This window comes from Triturus cristatus, chromosome 7, assembly GCF_964204655.1.
Source record: "Triturus cristatus chromosome 7, aTriCri1.1, whole genome shotgun sequence".
Classification (NCBI taxonomy): domain Eukaryota; kingdom Metazoa; phylum Chordata; class Amphibia; order Caudata; family Salamandridae; genus Triturus; species Triturus cristatus.
The window spans coordinates 877,907,811-877,930,885 of NC_140590.1; positions in this window are offsets into that span (position 1 = coordinate 877,907,811).

The following is a 23,075-nucleotide window of genomic DNA, read 5'->3' on the forward strand; positions in this document are numbered from 1 at the left end:
GCTAGTGGGTCTGTTCCGATTACAGGTAAAAGTGTGGCAGGATTCAATGTGTTACAACGTCTGATTTCTATATGTGGCTGAAACAATGTTAACTCGTACCCTGTAAGTCGCGCTATAGTCAAGTGTTGTGTTTGCGTTCTATTTACAAGAACCTCTACTGCATGTGGTACTTGAACTGTCAATGGATGTCCTAACACTATGGCATCGCTTTGTCTGATTGCTAAAGCTGTCGCTGCCACTGATTTTAGGCATGCAGGCAAAGCCTGAGCTACGGGATCTAATGTACTAGAAAAATAAGCACATGGTTTGTGTGCTCCTGCTTGTTCCTGTGTGAGTACTGACAAGGCAGTACCTTCGCGTTCGGTAACAAAGAGTGTGAACTGTTTACTGTAACATGGTGTTGCTAAGACAGGTGCTTGACATAAAGCTTTCTTTAGGCTTTCAAAAGCTTGTGTATGTTCCTGAGTCCAAGGGAGAACAGTCGATGTGGCTGCCTCCTGTGTTGTCAACTGAATGAGTGGTTTTGCTAGAAATGCATACTGAGGGATCCACTGTCTACAATATGAAGTGAGGCCTATGAAAGCCCGCACCTCCTTTTGTGTCTTGGGTATTGGCATGTTAGCTATTAACTGAATGCGGTCGGGTGTAAGCTGCCTTCCCTCCTTGGACAGCGAGTGTCCAAGATAAACAACTCGCTGGACACAGAATTGCAGCTTAGAAGGGGACACCTTGTGCCCCTTTTCGGCTAGAAATTGTAAAACTGTCAGTGATGCTTTCTCACATTCGGGTTCGCTTCTCGCGGTGATCAGCAGATCATCGACATATTGAAGCAAGGCAGTGTTAACTGGCATGTGGATACTGTCGAGTTCTCGTTTCAGTGCTTGGCTATAGATGCTGGGGCTTTCTGTAAATCCTTGAGGTGCGCGTGAGAATTTAAAGCTACGTCCATTTAAACTAAATCCGAACAAATATTGGCTTTCCGGATCTATTGGGACGCTGAAAAAGGCATTCTTGAGATCAATTACAGTAAAGAATGTTGCTTCGGAATCAATAGCTGTTAGTAATGACGAGATATCTGGGACCACAGGAAATTGTGGCACAATGCATTTGTTTAATTCGCGCAGATCAATAACCAATCGATATACTGGCGGAGCCTTCGGATCTGTTCGTTTAAGAATCGGAATTACCGGTGAATTACATACATTGGAGTCTGTTTCCACAACTACTCCTTGGGCAATGAGCTCGTCAATGATTTGCAGTAAAGCCACTACAGCATCTGGTGGTAACTTGTATTGTCGCATTCGTGGTAGTACCACTCCTGCCTTTAGTGTGACTCGATATGGTGTAATATTCATGCAACCAACATCAGTAGGGCCTTGTGCCCACAGATGTGTAGGTAAAGTCTGCAGTCGGGGATCCATGTCTCTAGACACATAATGACCTTTAAAATCACGTAAAAACAATCTTACTCCTTCCGGAGAACAACATATTATAGCTCCTAGAGCTTTCAGTGTTTTTATTCCTAACAAGTTTTCTGGACATGACTTAGTAAGCAATAAATCTGTAGTTCGGGTCAAAGGTCCTATCGTAAGTGGAAGAGGCTGTGACACTTCATTAACAATAGGTTTTCCTGAAAAACCAAGGGAAATATTCTGTGAGCCTGAGAGGGGTGCCCCTGGAACTTCACTACGTTTTATAGTTGTTCGACTTGCCCCTGTATCGAGTAAAAATTTTCTGTCTTGGCCTAATAATTCACTATGTACATAAGGTCCTTCTTGGTCTACAGGGACCTCGATAAGGGGTAAGTCAACTTCCCTCTCTAGGCTGGTTCATGCGTATCGCTGATAATCAGGATAGTCATACTGTGCGGTCTGGTACAGTTGTCTTGTCGTCGTTTGTGTGGCAGCAACAGGCAGCGCTGGTGCAGCAGGCACAAACTGTATAGACTGTGGTGGAGCTGGCATGGACTGCGCATGCTGCGGGGCTCCTTGTTCATTCTGATCCTGTCTAGGTGGCCGTGGTCTTTCTTTTGTATTACCTATGGCGATATTATGTTTCAAAACTGGACAATCGTGTACGTAATGACCTGGCTTTTTACAATAATTGCATGTCCCTTTTACAGGTCCTGTTGAATCACCGGAATGTGTCGTACCCTTTTTATGTCCTTCAGCTGGAACTGTCTGGGAGACTAGCATTTTCATTTTTGTGTCTTTCATGCGTCTTTGTTCATGTTCTTGTTCCTCTCTAATTCTATTGTGATGGTACTGTAACATTTGTAACATTTGTGATGGAGTGTTACCTTGCCAGGTACTCTCGAATTTTAATACTCTGTTCTTTACCTGAGGCAAGGCATTTTCTACTAATTTTGTCACAAACAGATGTGGGTATGATTCGCTACTTGCTTTTATGCCACTATTTATACCAAAACATTTTTCAAATCGGGCATAGAAATCACTAGTGTCTTCATCTTGCTTCTGTTTACAGGCTGAAATTGTACCCCAATCTTCCTTTTTCGTAGTCAATAAACGTGGCAGTACCTGTACTAGTAAACCTGGTAGTGCTTTAGTTTTATCCCCAAGCCCTGCTCCTGCAGTTCGGGCCTTTTCTTCTGCTTCTAATGCTGACCATTCTATCTTTTGGTCTCCTACCTCCCACTCTCTTTCCCTGAGTTTTTCATAAATGCCAGCAGGCATTAATACCTTTAATATTGTCATAATGTCGGGATAGGTATACTCTCCCATGAGTAACATGTCTTTAATTTCTCGGTGAAAACCCGCTGGGTCTTTGTCATGACTGGGTACCACTTTCTTCATTTCTAACAATTCTATTTTCGATATGGGCGTATATACAAATACGCGTTTAAACTCATTGTCCTCGCCTTTTATTGGGTGTACTTCTCGTAAGGGATTCTGTCTGTCCATGTAATACGTGGTTCTTTCCTTAATGGGCAGTGAGACATGTTCTGAGCATACAAAAAGAATGTACTGTTTTCTTGATTCTAGTATTTCTTTAATTAATTTAGTACCTGAACCTCTCCATCTATTCATGAGTAATTCAGTCAATATATCAGGCAAGGGACCAGGATCCGAATGCTGACTCTGATATAGTATAAGGAGTTGTTGAATCATATAAATCCCAGCTAAACGCTGTTCATCTGGGGTGAGATTCAAAAATGTGCGTACTACTGTATCATCACTATACTTTCCGGGACTGTCAACCCAATGGACAGCTGACCTGGCTAATTCTTGTTCATCCATAGAATCGAGAAAATGATAACCCCTCCGTTCTCGGAGTAATTTGTCAGCGGCTTGGAACGAATGCTCATTAGACCTTATATTAATTATAGGTGTTTGGAAATTCCTGTTATTATCTGGACATATCGGACGTATCGGGTCAATAAGACATCTATTACTATTACAAGATCTTCCTCTACCTACATAGGCTATGGTGTCTGACTGTCCTGTGGGCAGTCCTGATCCTTCCTCCTCGCCTTGTTCGAACTGGTCTACCGCTAATCTTTCTTCGTGTAGGCGTTCTATTTCTTTACGGATCTTTCGGCACATGGCTATTATACAATTTTGCTTATCATGTCTCCCTTCTGATATATTCTGGCTCCATCTGGTAAGAATTTGCATTGCTTCCGGGTCTACCCCCGGTCGGTCTTGATTTCTGATCACACAATTTATGAGGAAACGTAACAGTTCCCCCTGTATCTCCACTTTCTGGTATTCCATAGCTCTGTTAATACATTCAGAATCTCGCCCTGTTTGGACAAAATGGTATATATTATCTAGATGCGCAGTCATTCCTGGTAACTTCCCTAAATACACTGCGGCTCGTCTGATACGTAATGATGCCATGATCATTTCGTCCTCTTTGCCGGGCACAGGGTCATATCTACAATCTATAAGAAGTTCCTTAAGCGTACGGGCATTTATGAGTTTGGGGGTACGTGAATGTGCTGACTCTTGAAAGGTAAGTTTATTTATTCTAGGTGGCGTAGAAAAAATGTTGCTAGCACCTCCCGTAGCCCCGTCTGGGGTATCGGGCGTGAAAGGATTCGTTGAACGTGATACAGCAACTATAGGTGTGGATACAGCTATAGAAGTAGCTGTAGGAACAGATGTAGAAACAGATGTGCTTGCCGGAACTTGTGTCAGGACTTGTTGCTGTAGAGATACGGGTACTGGATCTTGGCGTTGAATATCCCTGGCAGGCGGTCTATGTGGGGCGGGATTAGCATACTCGGGAGCTGCGTCATCTAAATATGAGGAAAGAAAAACATCTTCTGCCGTTCTAGGATGCCCCTTAGGATGTACCTTTATTGGAAATAATGGGGGTGGCAAGTCTTTTGGTATCTCTGGAACAACCTTAGGTAATCCTTCGGCCAGAAGGGGATACATACCATTCATAAGGGCATTTCTTTGTCTGTCTACTTGTTCTGATTTCACTCGGATACCTTCTTCAATTAATAGATTTTCTCGGACTTTATTTGAACTCTCTTTATTCTTCTCTTCCTGTCGGAGTGCTTTTTCTGTACGTCTATGAGATTCTTTACGCCATAACTCAATGGCGTCTTTCTGTGACTGTCTGACTTTCCTTTTCCATAACTCTTCCTCTACTTTCATGATGCACTCTGCATCCCAGGTCCCAGCTGTGGGCCACCTCTGACTTTCTGGTAATTCCTTGGTGTAGTCTACCCATAAATCAAGAAATAATATAGCGTCTAGGCCATGTTTATGATACATGAAGTACCCTGGAGTGTCCCTAGGAGGAATAGGAACGGCTTCTTCGAGTACCCCTTTTCTTGTTGTGATCTGTCTTAATTTCGAAAAGAGCGGCATATTGAAAACTGATCTGATACTTGATTTTGAACAAACTTAATACAGTAAACACAATAATGAACAGTCATTCACACCACAATATGCAGAACGTACTAAAAACATTTAACATTTAACATTTAACATTTAACTGAGCAACAATGATGATGACGATCTAAGGAAAACTTAATCACTAAACATAATACTCGACTTTAACTGAATTATTCTGAATTTATATACTTGATATACTAGATATACTGCTAAACAGTACAGATACACTGCTGAAACAGTGCAGACCGGATTTGTGTACCCAAACCCATCTTGACCGGCACAACCTATGTGCACGTCAGAACGCCTCCCCAGTAATGGTACTCACCGGGTAGCTCGGAAACGGAAGGCCTCGGAAACTGAACTTGAACCAGACTGGACTCGACTCGAACACTTCGGACACTGGACTCGACTTGGGACTTCGGAAACTGGTGGGCCTCTGTATACCTCGGATCTTGCTCTCTCAGCTAGGCTCTGGTCGGGATACTTCGCACTTCTCACCGCCTCGTCTGGGTTGATCGCAGCCTCAGTCGCCCCCGCTTGACCGGAGGGAGATACAGGAAATCCTGCTGGTACGCGTTGTTGTCCGTCCAGCTGTGGCAGGAGACCGGGCCTGCAACGCACCGCCGGCGCGTGAGATGAGAAAGTGTCCCTGTTCGGGCGCCATTCATGTGGTAAATAATTTAATTACCGGAACTTAATTTGATACAGAAACATAATAAAATAGCTCAGTAAATAAGAGGCAGAATCCGTGGTATTAGAGGTTCGGAATGGGCTTTATTCCAATGGTCGATTATAATCGGTTGCTCCAAGTTCCATCACCACGAAGGTTCAGGAAGTGAAGTACATACGTTATTGACAATCAATTACTTTTATACAATAGGCATTACAGTGAAGCAAATACAAGAGGCGTAACAATTGATAGTGGTGATAATATATTCATACGTAGCAAAAATAGGCGTAACTGGGAGTGATTTAAAGAACGTCATCAGATGTGATGTCATAAGAGGGTGGTTACATGAAAGAATTTCGCAATGTCAGCAGAAATACTTGGCAGAAATGCGCGCGCAGCAGCATGACGTGTAATTGACGTGCAACTAGGGGGTGAAGGGGACTTGACATTTAGCTCTACATGTGGCGACAGAAGTCTGGAGGGTCAAGTCAACCTAATCCCAAATCATATCTAACATCCTATGTTTAAAGAACTAAGTTATCCAAAAGAGAGGTCTCTTCGAGTAGAATCTTATTCTATACTGACTATACTGCGTGTGCAAGCGTCTAAGTGTCTACACTAGATGCGAGGGCGGAAATCTTCCATAGCAATAGGGCTATGAATTACTTGCATAAAGACAGAGAAGCCGAGCCTTTGCTCGGTAGCTGGAAGAATGTTTACTTAAACGGCTAGACAGGAATGCATTGGGCAGGGAACGGAGCAGATAATTTCGAAGGTGAAATACAGTTTTTGGCAGAGAATAGGCTGATGTCAGGCTTCGTGAGCCGCGCAGAGAATGAGACAAAGTTCATGGTCACAGATGCAGGCTCAGACTGGAGCTTTCAGAGGCAGAAGGCAAGAAGAGTTTGATGACAGAATCGGGGCCTACTTGCCTGGACTGTAAAATGGCATAAGTGAACCATATAAAGCCGGTGGCCTTTCATACTTAGGAATGGAATATCCGGCCTATTCATGGCGGATCTGACAGAGGACATGTTGACGGTGGACGCACATGTGTTTGCGTCTTCATAACTGGAACTGGAGGGAACATACATGTACTTGTGATTCATACATGAAACCGTTGGGGTCCAAGATAGGGGACATAACTGATCAGAAAAATCCATATTTCCACAATACCCATCCCACTCGGGGTGACAAATGCAAAAACAACAGTTGATGGACAGAATGCAGAACCCAGATCAGTTGACTAGGGGTGAGTGCTTGCAATGTTCAACACTCTGTCCATCATCCCCTTTGGTTTTGCTTTGTTCGCCCTAAGTTGTCAGGGTATGCCCAGACGTGGGTTCCTCACTTTGCCACTGGATTCAAGCTAGCCTGGCTGATGACAGCTGAGTAGCCAGACACCGGTCCCAGGATGCTTGTTTCCGGTCCAGGGAAGACATGGCTTGGCAGTTCGGGCTGGACTGTTCCCATGAGGCACAGGGTCAGATTGATTTGCATATGGCCATGTCTGAACTGGGGTGGCGGAGTGAGCTAAAGAATGATGATGGATTAAACCCAGATCTGTGACTGGGGGTGAGTCTTGCAATGTTCAACACTCCGTCCATCAACCCCTTTGGTTTTGCTTTATATTGATGCGGAAGCCAGAGACTAGTCCGAAGTGTTCAACCTCGGCTAAGAATTCCAGATGAGACACTTCTGTAATTCTCCAAGGGGGCAATGACATTGTACGCATAAAGCAAAATGCAGTGGTCTTTACTACCAAAATGGATACCTCTCCCTACTGGGTTGTCTCTCACTCTCTGAGCAAATGGCTCCATAAAAAATGCAAAAAGCAACGGGCATCCCAGCCTAGTGCCGTGCTGAATCGGGAAATAGTCCAAAGTTTTGCCATTTACTCAAACCGATGCCCGTGGCTGCTTGTATCCGCTCAATATCCAAGCACAGAATTGATCTCCAAACTCAAAGTGTCTTAGCACCGCCACTAAATACAGCCAATGCACTCTATCAAAAGCCTTCTCGGCATCTATTGAAAAAAGCATCAATTCCCTATGCATACGGGGAGCTTTGTCTATGAGATGGAGGAAGCTTTTAGTGTTATCTGAGCACTGCCTATTTGGTGCGAACCCCAACTGATCTGGGGCGATCATTCTGGGCAATAGTGGTGCAAACAGGCTGCTAGTATGCCGGTAAATCATTTTGCGTCGATGTTCAAGAGTGAAATGGGTCGATAGGACCCACAGGCTGCCCTATCCTTTCCTGGTTATGCTATCTATGACCAAGATGGAGGCCTTGAGCATCAATGGGGAAGTGTGCCCATGCTTGTAATTGAATGAATTACTTTAGTAAACAGAGGGACTAGTATGGCACAATTTGTTTTAGAGAACAGGGCCGGGAAGCCATACAGGCCCAGTGATTTATTAGGTTTCAGTCTCGATAGCGCAGATATGACCTATTCTATTTTAAAAGGCTGATCTAGTGTGGACGCCTGATCCTCTGTTAGTTTGGTTACTGTAGAATCCTCTAAGTAAGATGTAATTGAAGTGGAAGGGATATCTTGGGCCATATATAGATCTTTGTAGAAAGTTTCCAATCTAGCTGCTATCTCCTCGTCTCTAGTTATTCTGTCGCCCGTCTCGGATTTTAACTCCTCTACCGTTTTGGCTTGTGGCTGCCTCCTGAGTTTGGTAGCTAGTAGTTTCCCACATTTATTACCCCCTAGATAGTACACATGTTTAAGGCGCAGGATTGAGTATTCGGCATAGTCTAAATCTAATCCTGCAAGCTGCATCCTTGTCAACTCTAATTGTCTCTGGACCCGCAGTGCACTGGTGAATATGCTTGAGCTCTCATACCTGAGTCTGGAGCCCTGTGGGTTTCTCTCATCTGGCCTTGTTTCCGGCAGCCAAGATCGCTATCAGCGCCCCGCCAATTACCACCTTCAGTGCATCCCATATCATTGCGGGAGAAGTCTTGAGTGGTTGTTAATCTCTAAATAGTCCTTAATCACCTTTTCTATTTGTTGGATTGTTTCTGGGCGGCAAAGCATAGGTTCTCTCAATCGCCATCTTCGAGGGCATCTGTGTTGGGGCGGAAGGGCGAGTGCCAACTGGACCGCCAAACGGTCTGACAAGGCTCTCGGCTCTATGTCTATTTTACCCACTGCCAACTGTACCCCCCTGAAGCAGAAAAGGTAATCCAGTTGTGCGTATGATCGGTGTGCGTGAGAGTAAACTGTGTAATCTCTTGTCTCGGGGTGGGACCCTCACCAGAGTTGTCTCAATCCCCAGTTCCCACAGCCATCGGGCTCCCCCTTTGCTAAGTGCCCCTGACGACCCATGTCTCTGGGTAGAGCGCTCAAGGTCGTTATGAAATACTAAATTCAAGTCCCCCCCTAGTAGTATCCAGCCATCTCGTGCTACCATTATCACCTTCATTGCATCTTGTAAAAACTGGTCCTGTCTTTCTTTTGGGTATATATCGATCCCACCAGAAGAGAGTGTGCGCCAAAGTGTATGCTGTATCCTAAGAGGCGGCCCTTGATCTCTGCCACTTTCACTCCTATCTTCCCCTGAAAGGACCGTGAAAACAGTATTTCCACCCCACATATTTCATTGTTAATGAAGAGAAGAATTGTTGTGGGAAGGACCTACATTTGAATCTATGCCAATCTCTGCGCAATAGGTGTTTTTCTTGCAAGAAGCATATGTCTGCTCATGTGTTTTCTAAGCGTGAGAGAATCGCCCTCCTATTTACTGGATTATTTAGCCCCTTAACATTGAGGGTCACTACCCATAGAGTTTGTGAGTCCATCATCCTTCAAGTTTCTTAGGGGGAAATGTGTGCGTTGCTGTGCATGCCCCCCCTGTCTAGGACAATAATCCATGGGAATGCATCATAGTCTAGAAGCAAATACATATATTGAATAGCTAACAGGAACCCATAAACAAACCCCAAAACTAAACTCATAGTTAACAAAAGTATCTGGATTGTGAACAGCCTTGGACTCACCATCCCTGTATCAGCAAAGAGTCTATAAGGTGGGTTGATGTGGCAGGTCTTACTGTCCCCCGCACCGCCCCAGGACCCCTACCCCCTCCATCTCTTTATAGTCGCTATGTCACCTCAAACCAGATCATTGCTGCAGCTGTCCACCAACAACTTGGCCAGGAGGCTTTCCTTTCAGTCGCCATTGTGTCAGGTTCTGGGCCAGATCCCAAGCCGCCTCCAGGTTTCTTCCTCCATCTCTCTATGTTGGCTCTGCTCTGTGCGTTGAAGGGAATCTTTGGTCGGGAGTCCTCCTGAAGCTCAATCTGTAGCAGAGCTGCCGCTTTGGAAAAGGAACGGAGCTGCTGAAGTTGACCCTGCCATTTAAACACCAAACGAAATGGGTGACCCCATGAATAAGTTACTTTCTGGTCATGCAGGAAGCTAGTGATAGGCCGGAATGCCCATCGTTTCAAAAGTGTTGAGGCCGCTAGGTCTTGATATAAATGAAGGGTGTGTCCTTTGAATTGAATGGCGGACAGTTCCCGGGCCTTTTACAAAATTGCCTCTTTGAGTTGGAAACTGTTCACACATGTCAAAATGTCTGGAGTACACACTCCTCCGGTGCCCCAATTGCCCATCGCTTGATTGCCACTAGGTCTTCCCTCAAACTTGAGAATAAGGACTCCAGATAAGGCCACATGACTGGTGCTTCCGAATCTTCCAGCGATGGGGAGGGGGCTCTGCTTTGTCCCCCTTTGATCTCGCTCTCCTGGGTCCCTCCCACTTTAGTAAACATGCCTTCAATGGAGCTCCCTTTCTTCATCCTTCCTGACGCCACTGCACAGTGTTCTGAGCACTCTCTTCCTGGCTCTCACGGTGGTAGCCAGCAATCTGTCTTCTAAGCGGGTGCACCCACCCTCGGAGGCCCATGCAGCGTGTTCCTGGCAGGCACCTATGCTTGCACCCCTCGCAGCCACTGGGCGACTGATCTAGGAATGTGATGTGTCAGACCCCCCCTTCCTTTTGTTTGGGGTGCCTGGGTATTTCAGTAGTCTGTGATTAATTGCGATATGTTCCTCTCCTTCCCAGCAAGCCTCGCATAGATCCAGCAGCTATACCAGAGGCTGGTCTTCTTCCCAGCCCGTTGCCTGCACGCCGTTTAGAATTTGCGACCAGTTGCTATGCTTAAGTCTCTCTGCCATCTGCTCTGCCTGTTATGCCCGCAGGCTCAGTCTGCGGCCCGGGGCCCCAGGTCTGCTGCTCCTGCAGGCGTGGTCCTACCTCGGCATTATAGGTGGGCCCGGACCCGGCCCAGGAGCACTCAGTTTGTGTCTCTGTGCTGGGTCGGGATTAATAGCCAACACGAGTCCATGCATGCCTTCTTTTCTAGCTGCAGATATAAGTCTCACGCTTCCCATAGGCCTATCTTCACTTGAGGCCCATCTTCACTTGAGGCCCATCTTCACTTGAGGCCCAGCACCGCGCCCAGGGCCCCACCCCTAAGCGTCCGGCTCCTCTTATCTAGGTCTTCAGTCCACCGAGCTCCAAGCGGGCAGGCCCCAGACCCGATCTGCACCCCCGTCAGGGCCTCCGGGCCCTGATGTGTCCACGGCGAGGCCCTGTCTCTAGACCCGCCCAGTGCTTAATTTGAGCCGGTGCTTTCCGGTGCTGAGCACAGGCACTTAATTGGTTTCCGGTGCTCGGCACAGGCACCTTATTGTCAACACCACACTTAGGGCAGTCTGCCACAAGGTGGCGCTGCTCATGTAATTTAGAGATGAGGAGTATAACAGTTGGTCAGTAAAACAATGTACATAAAAAAATTGCTCAGTCCGGCCTCCCCAGCCATTCCTTTAGCTTTGGGACCGGGAATAATCTGAACTGTCGCATTTACATGCGAGAGATGGTTAGTAATATTTTGGTAGCGATGACAAGGGCGATGGGGGGTGCAAGGTGCAGTGGCCTCCTGGCCAGAGCCCTGGCACTTCATATTTTACAAATTAAGCACTGGACCCGCCCCGGGAGTCCCGACGACAATGGCCTAATTCCTGACTCGAGTCCGACTCACCGCAGGGTCCCAATGCGACTCCCGGGAGTCCCCCGCAACTCCGATCTCACACGGCTAAGTCTCACCAGTTTTTGCCTCAATTTGAACGTTAGCCTGGGGGCTTTGGTCGGAGCTCGGCCTCACTTCTACGTTGTGCCAAGGGTTCCTGTATGGAATAATTCCCAGCGATTGCGATCTCCCACTGCTCCTCCGATCACCTTTGAACACTCTGCGTCAGGCCCGGCTGAGCTGCTCCCCTCGCTTGGGCCGATTCTGCTCTCCTCCCTTCAGTTGTGGCTTGCCCCTTTCCTAAGCAGCGTGGCCCTGCGTGTTGACCCGGTCCCTCCACCTTCAAATCCAGTTGAGGCTAAAGCTGAACAAGGGGTGGGAGGAGGCCTGACCTCAGTTGAGATGAAGCAGAGGATAGATACATCTCACTCCGTTGACATCTTGGCCATGCCCTGCAAAATGTATTTTTGAGGACCATGATTAGAACAGCCTTGATTTTTATTACCCATTTTTGGCTAAATCAAGCCTGTGTGATGCCCTAAAATCTGTTTGAAATGGACCCAACTTAAAAATAATTGGAAAATCCCCCTAAAACCATTCAGATCATACTAGGGAAAGACAGACAGAAGTAGAAGTAGGGTGAAGGGAGAAAAGTATATATACAGAAATAAATGGAGGTGAGACAGGGAGGAAGTATACCTTCCCAGGGGGCCCTTTGGGTGGTGGGGGCCATGCGCAGTGGCCCACATTTCCCAGGCCTTAAAACATCTCTTTTTCATGGGCAATTAGTGCTACAGAGAGGCAGTAAAATATTCTGTAAAAAGGAAAATTGATGGACAGAATGCTGAACAATGTCAAACATTCACCCCAGTACAGAGATTCGGGCCTACAGCCATAGTTTCTGTGCTCTCCATGCCATTCCAGTTTAAACCCAGCAATGTGCAAATCAGTCTTGACCCATGCTAGCCTGGCTGATGAGGGGTGATACTCCGAAACAGGTCCCAGGATGCTTGTTTCCGGGAGTTCGACCTGGACTGTTACCATGGGGGGAACAACCTTTACAACGCAACTTTTACAACGCACTACCATTACAACGAAACTGTTACAACGCGAGTGCATTGACAACGCAGGACATTGCAACGCAAGTCTTTACATCGACTTGCACTAGATGGCGTGCTAACATTAAAAATAGTGTAGTTTACTATCCCAACACCTTCCCTACTGTTACGTGGACTGGAATTGGAATAGTAAATTACACTTTTTTAATGTTAGCACGCCATCTAGTGCAAGTCGATGTAAAGACTTGCATTGTAATGTCCTAGTTGTCAATGCACTCGCGTTGTAAAACTTTCGTTGTAACAGCATGCGTTGTAACAGCATGCGTTGTAACGTCATACATCCGTTACCATGAGGTGCAGGATCAGAACTGATTAGCGTATGGCAGGGTTCATACTGGGATGGCATAGTGAGAAAAAGAATGATGGGTTAAACCCAGATCACTTGACTGGGGGTGAGTGGTTGAAAATATTCAGTACTACATCCATCATCTTGTGGTGTTTGCTGTGTTCGCCCTAAGTGGCCATGGGTATGCCCAGGCATAGGTCCCTTGCTCACTGTGCTACTGGATTCAAGCTAGCCTGGCTGATGAGGGTTGATACTCTGAATCCGGTCCCAGGATGCTTGTTTCTGCTCTGGGGAGGACCTGACCTGCAGTTCGGGCTGGACTGTACCAATAAGGAGCAGGGTAAAGACTGATTTGCATATGGCTGGGTTGGCATAGTGAGCAATAGAACAATGGATTAAACCCAAATCACTTGACTGGGGGTGAGTGGTTGAAATGTTTCAGTACTCCACCATCATCTTGCTGTGTTTGTAAAATATTCTGAGGCATCTTAATATAGTATTACAATGTAGTGGAGCAACTAAGGACACACCCGGCATTTCATTATTATGACACCCACTGCCTGATGGAAGTTGGATTAAAAGGAGCTATGCAATCTATTGTATACTCAAGGATGTAGCTTGGGGTGGTTTGGGGTGTTATACCTCCCCAGTAAATGCATTCTCTAGTAAATAGTTGGGTTCAGGTGTTTTCTGTCGAGTATGATGAGGAGGATGTTGGATTTTGTACATACATGCAAAACATACAAACATTCTCTCCTCTCTGTTTTGAACTTCTTAAAACTGTTGTCTCTTTTACGGAGTTCTGGGAGACATCCAGCAGCTCCAATGGAGAAGGAGAGCAGGGTGGTCATCTGTGCCAAAGGCGCAAGCCTTGGAGTCTAACTGGAACCCTTGGAAGCTAGAACAAAACAAATTATAATATAACCGCAAGACAGAAAAACAGAGAACAGAACAGAACAATGAACACCAAAAACAGAAACTGGGCTCAGGCAAAAGCGGAACTGGAATCAGAGTCAGGAACAAGGCTGGAATGCACAGAGCTGAAATACTGAAAACAAGGCTAGAAAAGATCTACACTCAAACAAGGCAAGATAGAAACATGCAGACAAACAGAACAAGATAACACAAGGCAATGAGTCTTCATATAACAGGGCAGATTAAGAAGAGTACAGACCTAAGACTATGATCAATGGCTAACATAGGAAGAGAGATGTAGGAAAATAAGGGACAGAATCAGATACTACAATGAGCCAAAACAAGAAAATGTGTACAGGGAAAACGGGAAACAGAATCAAATAAAAATCCTGTAATAACAGCAGCAGGAACACAACAGAACACAAGGAGACTCAACATAGGTCAGTTGCAAGTAGCTGCACTCTGTACTCAGAAGGATGAAATAGCTGGAGGCTCAGGGGAGGAGCACAGGCGCAGGGAGAAAGCCAGGTACACAGAATTAACCATTTACAGGCAATAAGATAACTATAAATGAAAGGAAGGCTGAACTGGGACCTGGAAAAGGGAAGGCCGGGGAATCAGGAGACATAAGAAAGGGAATAGGAAAGCATGTAATAGAGTATGGATCGGCGCAAACATAGAGAAATGTCCAGAATGCAAATATAAACGAATAACAGTAGGATCCAAGAACCAAGCTATTAAACAAGAAACCTCCACCAGAAAGTGATCAATGAAGGTTCTGAGGAAAGAGGGGACTGCAAGGACCACATGCATCTGGGGAAGTGGAACAGAAACCTGGTCTAAAAGGTGAAGCAAAACTAAGTACGGTAAATGTTGATGTGTTTATTGATCTATAAAGATGTAAAAGGGCCCTCATGAGTGGTATATAAGGGCAGGATGGCAGAATCCTGACACATTCAGCATATAAGACTGTCCTGATCACTGTACACTGATTTTACAGGGATTAAACAGCTGGGGGCACAGGTGGAGGATGTCAGGTGCAGAAAGTGAGCCAAGTGTGAGTCATCAAGAAGGTGCAGGGAATCAGGGAACCATCAATGAAAGGAAAGATAAACAAAAATGGGGAGAAGGAAAGATTACGGAAGCCAACAAGGTAGAAACAGGAAACCCAGAAACGGAGCAAAGAATCGACTAGAGTGAGGCAACTCGAATTAGTAAGTCTGAAGGTATCAGTATAACTATAGTAGATGGTAACAAACCGGACAAGCCTTCACCGCCAGGACAAGATCTGAGTGAGGTTTGACAACAGAAGAAGCTATGTGTCCCACAATGAACCTGGACTTTGAAATGAAAATCACAACTTGAACATAATGTGGAGCAAGGTGTGCCATGTGCCGGATAGTGTAATGTCATGGGCAGGTCAAAAGGCAAAACCTCACAGGACCTACGTGAGTGCCACCTAGTGCCAGGATGACAGAATCTACAGAACCTCAACAATCTACTTGTTCATTTGACCCATAAATAAACAAATTAAAACGTGGGATTCAACAGAAACGTTTGCTGCCTGCTGTATCCAAGGTGTAAACTCTGCATCCCAACGAAGTCCATTACTATTCAAACAAATATTTACAATCTTCAACACCTCATTCATTTGAATAAGGGCAAATACTGGAATCACTGAGAAAATGCAGCTAAATCTCCACTAAAAAAAATCAAATTAAACAGCATGTATCTCAATAATTGTGGTGCCATATCCCTCCTCATATTCAGCAAAATTATTGGAAAAACGAATCATTTTCCAGCTATAAAGCAATATGGAATCTAATTCTTTGCTACAGCCTCAACAAGTTGGCTTTCACCACCTAGGTCACAGTGTTAAGCGTGTGGTGGTCTCTGTTTTGGATGATCTGAGAAGTATGATGGATGCCAGAAGTGAAGGATTACTTCTGCTATTGGACCTCTAGGAAGCCTTAGATACCATTGGCCATGAAATCCTTATCACCGGGTTGAAGGAAATTAGAGTGGTTGGTTAGGAATTGCTTAGTCAATCAATAGGAAATCATTCCTCTTATTCCCTCAACCTCCCACTCAAGAAAATGTACTTGCTGTGTCCCACAGTGCTCCACTTTCTCTCCCTGTCTCTTTAATATTTACATGCTCCCCCTTGCTCACATACTGCACCGAATAGACATCAAAATCTATATGTATGCAGAGTGTACACAATTGATCTTCATCACATCTTCTATTAACGTCTTGAAAAATGCTGCTAATTACTCAGTGGTAGATTGTTTAACAATTACAAGATGGTTTGTGTTTACCAATAACTTAAGATTAAACCTAAGTAAAATAGAACTACCTTTATTAGACCCAAGCCCCACTCTGTCAAATCGTGACTGGCCACCATCCGTGGATTCTCAAACCCACTCCTGCAACCAATACCCGTATTGTTATCAATTCCAAATTAGGGCTTGCCTCACACCTTAATGATATGAGCAGATCTTGTTTTTCTCACCTGAAAACAAAACTTCCGGTCCATTTCATCATATCTTACCAATACCTAACAATCACTGTAGTTAATGCTCTAATCCAATCTCAAATTAACTACGGTAAAGTGGAAATCCTATCTGTGCGTAAGAAACTCATTTCTAGGCTACAGCTAATTCAAAATGCAGTAGCCCAGATACACTGCTGTTGTCAGACTCAATTTCTATTAAAAAAAAAATCCTTGTTAAAATTCTTTGTTCTACCTGTTGTGAAATTCAAATGCCGACTATCAAGAATCATTATCCGAAAACAAGCATCAGATGGGACTCATTCAAAAGGAGAGACCTTGTCTCTACATTTTTGGGCTCTATCTTCTATTTAGCAACCTAGTTTAGATACTATTGAATTGTGTAAAAAACAACTATAAAGCTACAGCACAGGACACTTTTATTTTTTATCAAATATGTATTAAATCCATACATGTACATGATCAAAGAGAATGTAATCCAGAGAACACAGTGATCAATTAGTGATTTCATTTACAATATATGATACAAAGGACACTGTACTTTCCCCAATGGTTGCATTCATACATCCAAAACAATACATAAAGAGAAGTATAAACCAATTCACAGCCCCTTTTTGTTAATTACAACAGCCAACCAGCTGGGGGAAAGGAGGGTGTTTTTTCCAATGTTTCAATCCTGAATTAGTTAAGGTATCTCATCAGAACATAGTCATCCGACTACCATACATGCATAGGTAAAAAACAAAGGGCCTGAATCACAAAGGGCCTTTGCACCCATGGCGGAGGCCCGGCAGTCATGGGGGAGTCTCTGCTCCCGGGACGGAATCTCCACAATGAGAGTTCTCATTGCATAGATTCTGCCCTGAGTGCAGAGACTATCCAACGACTATGGGGCTTCCGTCATGAGTGCAGTGGTCCTTTGTGAATCAGGTCTAAAGAGGAGAAAACATTATGTTCCCATGCTGTGCCATATAGAGCTCAACAACATTGATAACTAGATCTCTCAAATTACTGACCACCATTGTGTTGGTGTAGATTACCTCACATGTATGTTTCCAATTAATGTAAGCAAAACCATACCAAAATTAACAAAGTTGGAAATCCACTATAAGGGTTACATGTACGCAACCTCAGATAAAGGTGCCCTAGCTATCCAAGGCTAAGAAAAATAAGGTCTTCGTACCCAAAGTCTCAAGCTCTATAATGAGTGGTCATGTGATAAGTGCCATTACATTCTCACATAGTAGTGTGAAATGTGCCCAATTGAGAAAAGAAATGAAAAACCAAGTGGCTTCCATCACATTAAAAACTCCCTCAGACTACCTCTCATCCTCAACATCAGTCATTGGCTGTGTCACATCAGTGAATATGAAATACTTCATAGAGTTTTCCACAGTTAGTGATGTGTCAATTGGGAACTAAATTGTTACATATCATCCTGCTACCATCCTACATCTCACCAGTGACAAATACTTTCATTAAATGTCAAAAAACATTTACAGCTTCAGTGGTCTTTAAATATAAACTAGATATGCTCAATATTATCTACAAGTTGTTGAAGTAATCTATTATGGCTCATACAAAGAAGATTGAAACTGGCTAATTCCTCCATCTTTAAAGAAATCGTGTTCAATATTATAAACAAAAAGCTATACCCAAGACCTACACTTCCACTTTCCCAAGAAGGGAGATTACTGCACTCCTTGCTAGACCATCAATCATTTTTAACTGACAAGGAGGGAAGAGGTGTAGACTTTCTTTCAGGTCAAACCCTTGGCCGCTACCCATCAATACGGTAAGATGAAGTTCACCCTTATCACGTGAACACTTGTACATCTAACTACCTATGATTATAATCTGTCAAAAGTATACAAAGTGGGGGGGCGTGGCTTGGCGCCCACGGGGAATGGCAGTGTGCGGCTGAGGCACTCCGGCGGGACCGGGAGATTCAACGCTTCGAGGTGGAGCCCGGCGGATTTTAAACACCAGCGGGACGTCAGAATGTGTGCTGAGCCTTTCCAGCACTTCGGCGCTCATGGAAGCGGCACAGAAATGCTTCTGTTTATTGAGTGAGTTTCTTCAGCGGCGCCGTAGCATCGCGGCTGCCATTTTGGATTTTTGAGCGCTCGGCAATTTTCCTCAGATATAGCGCGCCATTCTCCTAATTGTTGCTTCTGCCTTCCTGCTTGTTTTTTTTCTGGATTTATGTAGCTGAACTAAGTCCTCCTGCTTCTGTCATGGTTGTTTGGAGAAAGAAACTGTTTACTTGGCTTTTTTGACTGGAAGTAATCCCTGGCGGCCATTTTATGCTTCTCTTCATGTTCCCTTGTTGCACTCATAGTGCATTCTTCCCACTTGTCAACTGGATATGCTAGTTATTTACAGGTCTCGTTTACTGAAGCGAATTGTCACTTATGGAGCTACATTGGCTTCCTGCCTGTATATATATAAATATTTATATATATATATGTATTTTTTTTTCTCTGTGCATGATCAGGTGTGAAGTCAGGTTTATTAAGCTTCGTTATTGCTGACCCCTTCAACCATCATTTGCATATCTGCTGTGAGCTTGGCATGGTTCTTCCTCTGCTTTGAACTCACATCTAAGTATCAATGTTCACGCCTTTTCTTTGCTTGGCGACTGTGTTATGTCCTTATGGGCAGATCGAGAGGTGCTCTTTCCACGAAAACGCAACACAAACATATTTTTGTGAAAAATTCCAGGATTTTTACTGCATACTCCCAATTTGAAGATTCTATGCAGTCTACAACAAGTACCCCGGGGACAACCATGGATCATTCAGTGGTGCCACCTGGAAAGACATTCACTAAGTGCCTAAAGCAAAATCCACCTTCACCTCCTAAACCAACCTCACTGTTTTCTATGGAGTTGCTGTTGGATGAAATAAGAGCCCTCCGACCTTTCATGGAAGAGACTAACTCTAAGCTCTAAGTCTTAACAAACAACTGGTCTCAACCTGACACAAGGGTCACTGCAGTGGAACAATCCGTCTCCTCCTTCAGGGATACCACCTTGAGTGTCTCTCAGCTTCAATTAGAGGTTTCCACGCTCCAGAAGCAGATCGAGGACCTTGAAATCGTGGTAGGAGGAACAATCTATGCATTTATGGCCTGGCGGAGGGGAATGAGGGGGTAGACCCTATCACTTTCTTTAAATCTTTTCTTCCCAAAGTTTTGCACTTGGCTGAGGGTGTAACTCTCAACTTTCACAGAGCACACAGACTAGGTCGCCCTTCTTCCAGTATGTCACATTCAGAGCTGCCAAGATGAGTCATCATTTACTTCCTGGAGTATACAGACTTATTAATGGTGTTATCTGCGGTCAGGTCTACAGACGTAAAGCTTTCCTCGACATGAGACCAGCTCTCCGATCTTTGGGTGCCCGCTACGGTCTTTTCCACCCATGCCTGTTTAAGGTTACATACAACAACAGAACAATTACATATGATGACCCAGCAAGGTTGCAAAGTTTCATTAACTCTTGCACTTCAAATGCTATGGATACTCAACGGCCTTCCTCTTCGAATAGCCGATGACTCTATGATTTTGCTGGAACAATATAAGGCCCAACTCATGTGGATTAGTTGTTACAACTCCTCTTTACCTAGACTATGTTGCTTGTTATTTGCTGGTTCACTATGTTCTCACTGTCCTTTGTTCTCATTGTTCTCTTGCTCATATTGTGTTTCAATATTCTCCCCCTTTATATCCGCGTTTTAAGTTTATGGACTACACATTGATGGCTCGTTTGGTCTAGTTTGCCAGTTTACTGCTATCGACCCTGTTACTGTTCGGTCCAACATCTGCTCTTTTGCATGTTTAATTATTTATCCTAATTCTTGTTATTCATCGAACTTACAGATTCCTTATCCCGACATCGTGGTTTCTCCTGGGCCCTCCGTTCGTCTCGTCCCGGACATGTCGTTTTCTCCGGGGAACAACCTTTACAACGCAACTTTTACAACGCACTACACTTACAACGCATTTTTTACAACGCAAAATCCATTACAACGCATTCTATTACAACGCATGACACTACAACGCATTTTTAAAAACTACCTTTACAACGCATTCCATTACAACGCATACTACCTTTACAACGCATACCATTACAACGCATAATATTACACTACACTATCCAACACTTACCCTACTGTTGCACCCCCTGGAGTTAGAATAGTAATTTTTACCCCTATACTATCCAACACTTACCCTACTGTTGCACCCCTGGAGTTAGAATAGTAATTTTTACCCCTATACTATCCAACACTTACCCTACTGTTGCACCCCCTGGAGTAAGAATAGTAATTTTTACCCCTATACTATCCAACACTTACCCTACAGTTGCACCCTCTGGAGTTAGAATAGTAATTTTTACCACTATACTATCCAACACTTACCCTACTGTTGCACCCCCTGGAGTTAGAATAGTAATTTTTACCCCTATACTATCCAACAATTACCATACTGTTGCACCCCCTGGAGTTAGAATAGTAATTTTTACCCCTATACTATCTAATACTTACCTTAAATGCAATTTAATATTATGCGTTGTAATGGTATGCGTTGTAAAGGTAGTAGGTGTTGTAATGGAATGCGTTGTAAAGGTAGTTTTTAGAAATGCGTTGTAGTGTCATGCGTTGTAATGCAATGCGTTGTAATGGATTTTGCGTTGTAAAAAATGTGTTGTAAGTGCATGCGTTGTAAAAGTGTGCGTTGTAACGACATACATCCCGTTTTCTCCATGTGGTTCCATCCCCCCCACACGTGTTTCCCTGAATCTTCCTTTTGTAAGTACATTGTTTGTTTGTGTATTATTTGTTCTGTCCTTTGTTTTATGTTCTGCAAATTCTTCATTGATCTTCCTCTTCTATCATTACAGTTTCACACTTACTTCTTCTCAGGTGACTTACTTACTTTTCCATTTTCGTCCTTGCTAGTTTCTACATTTCTCATTTTCGTAAGCTCGTTTCATTCCGCCTACTTTCTTATCTCTCTCTAAATATCTTTCAATTTTTTTGCGTGGAATTGAACTTTAACACTACAAGTTTGGATTCATTTATTGCTGACCTTTCCACTTTATTGAAATGGAATGTTGCTAGGAAATGTTTCTTGTATTTTGATTTAGCATGTCATGCCACTTAAATTAGTTTCATGGAATATTAGGGGTTTAAATTCTCCTATCAAGAGACAGAGGGTTCTGTTACATTATTACAGCTTATTTAAACACTGATATTGTTTTCCTACAGGAAACATACCTTACGGAAAGTGAGTCCTTGAAACTGAAAAGAGGCTGGGTAGGGGAGATTTATTTTTTCCCCGGGGATGGTAAACGCAACAGAGTTGCAATCCTATGCCGTAAATCTCTTCCAGTTATTTTACGATCGCAGGAAGCTGATGGGAGATGGCTTATTGTTCAATTATTACAAAAAAATGTACGAGTTTCCTTTATTAATGTTTATGCACCTACAGGTGGAGATGTTTCCTATTGGCCTTCCCTAACAAAGAGGATTTTGAATTATATTGAGGATAATTTGATTTTGGCTGGAGATTGCAATCAAGTATTAGACCCTTTTCAAGATAGGAACTCTAAAGTAGCCTTTATACCCAATAAAACGCATAAATCTTTTGCTCACGCTATATCTCAACATAAATTGCTTGACGCCTGGCGCCTTTGCAATCCCACCATCAGGGAATATTCCTTTTATTCCTCATAACATCACACCCAATCAAGAATTGACTACATTTTTGTCCACCATAATATTTCGCAATCCCTCACGTGTGCAGACATTGGTCCTATTCTCCTTTCGGATCACGCACCTGTTTCCATTGGCTTCGATATATTGCCTAAAACTAACTCTCCCAGAAGATTGCATTTTAATAGCGCTCTTCTCCTAGACCCCAAATTCTCTGCGTCTTTTATCCCTTTCTTTACCGATTACTTTGAAAGAAACCATACAGAGTCCCTATCACCCGCAATTATCTGGGACACATTTAAGGCGTCAGCGAGAGATTTCATTATAAACTTTGTTGCAAAAAAATTAAAGTCTACACTTGAGATTACCACGGCTCTACCACAAGATATTAAGGCGCTAGAACACTCTTATTATACATCACAATCGGAGACTTGTTTGAAAGCCCTTATTAATGCTAAATTGGAATTTAACAAAAAAGCAACAGAAGATGTTTCACTTTATTTATTAAAATGTAGTGCAAAATGTTATGGGGGTATAAACAAAGCATGGAAAATGTTAGCCAATTATCTAAAGATCCGTCAAAATAAATTAAATATAGATTCTGTTTTTGATGAGCACTCAGTCTTAAAGTTTAAAGATGTCGAAATTTTGAATGAATTCTCCCTTTTTTACAAATCCTTGTACTCTTGGGAAACCCAACCCACGGATCATTCATTATGGCAATTCTTCTCTAATATCCAAAAACCTCCACAGGCACCTCCAGATTTATCTAAATTAGAATCTGATCTCTCCCAGCAAGAACTCCTACATGCTCTCCAAAACCTTAAAAAAGATAAAGTGCCTGGCCCGGATGGTTTTACTGTTGAATTTTATACACATATCTCTAAATTTTTAATACCCAAATTGCACTCACTTATAAGTTTTCTTTCTACATCAAATA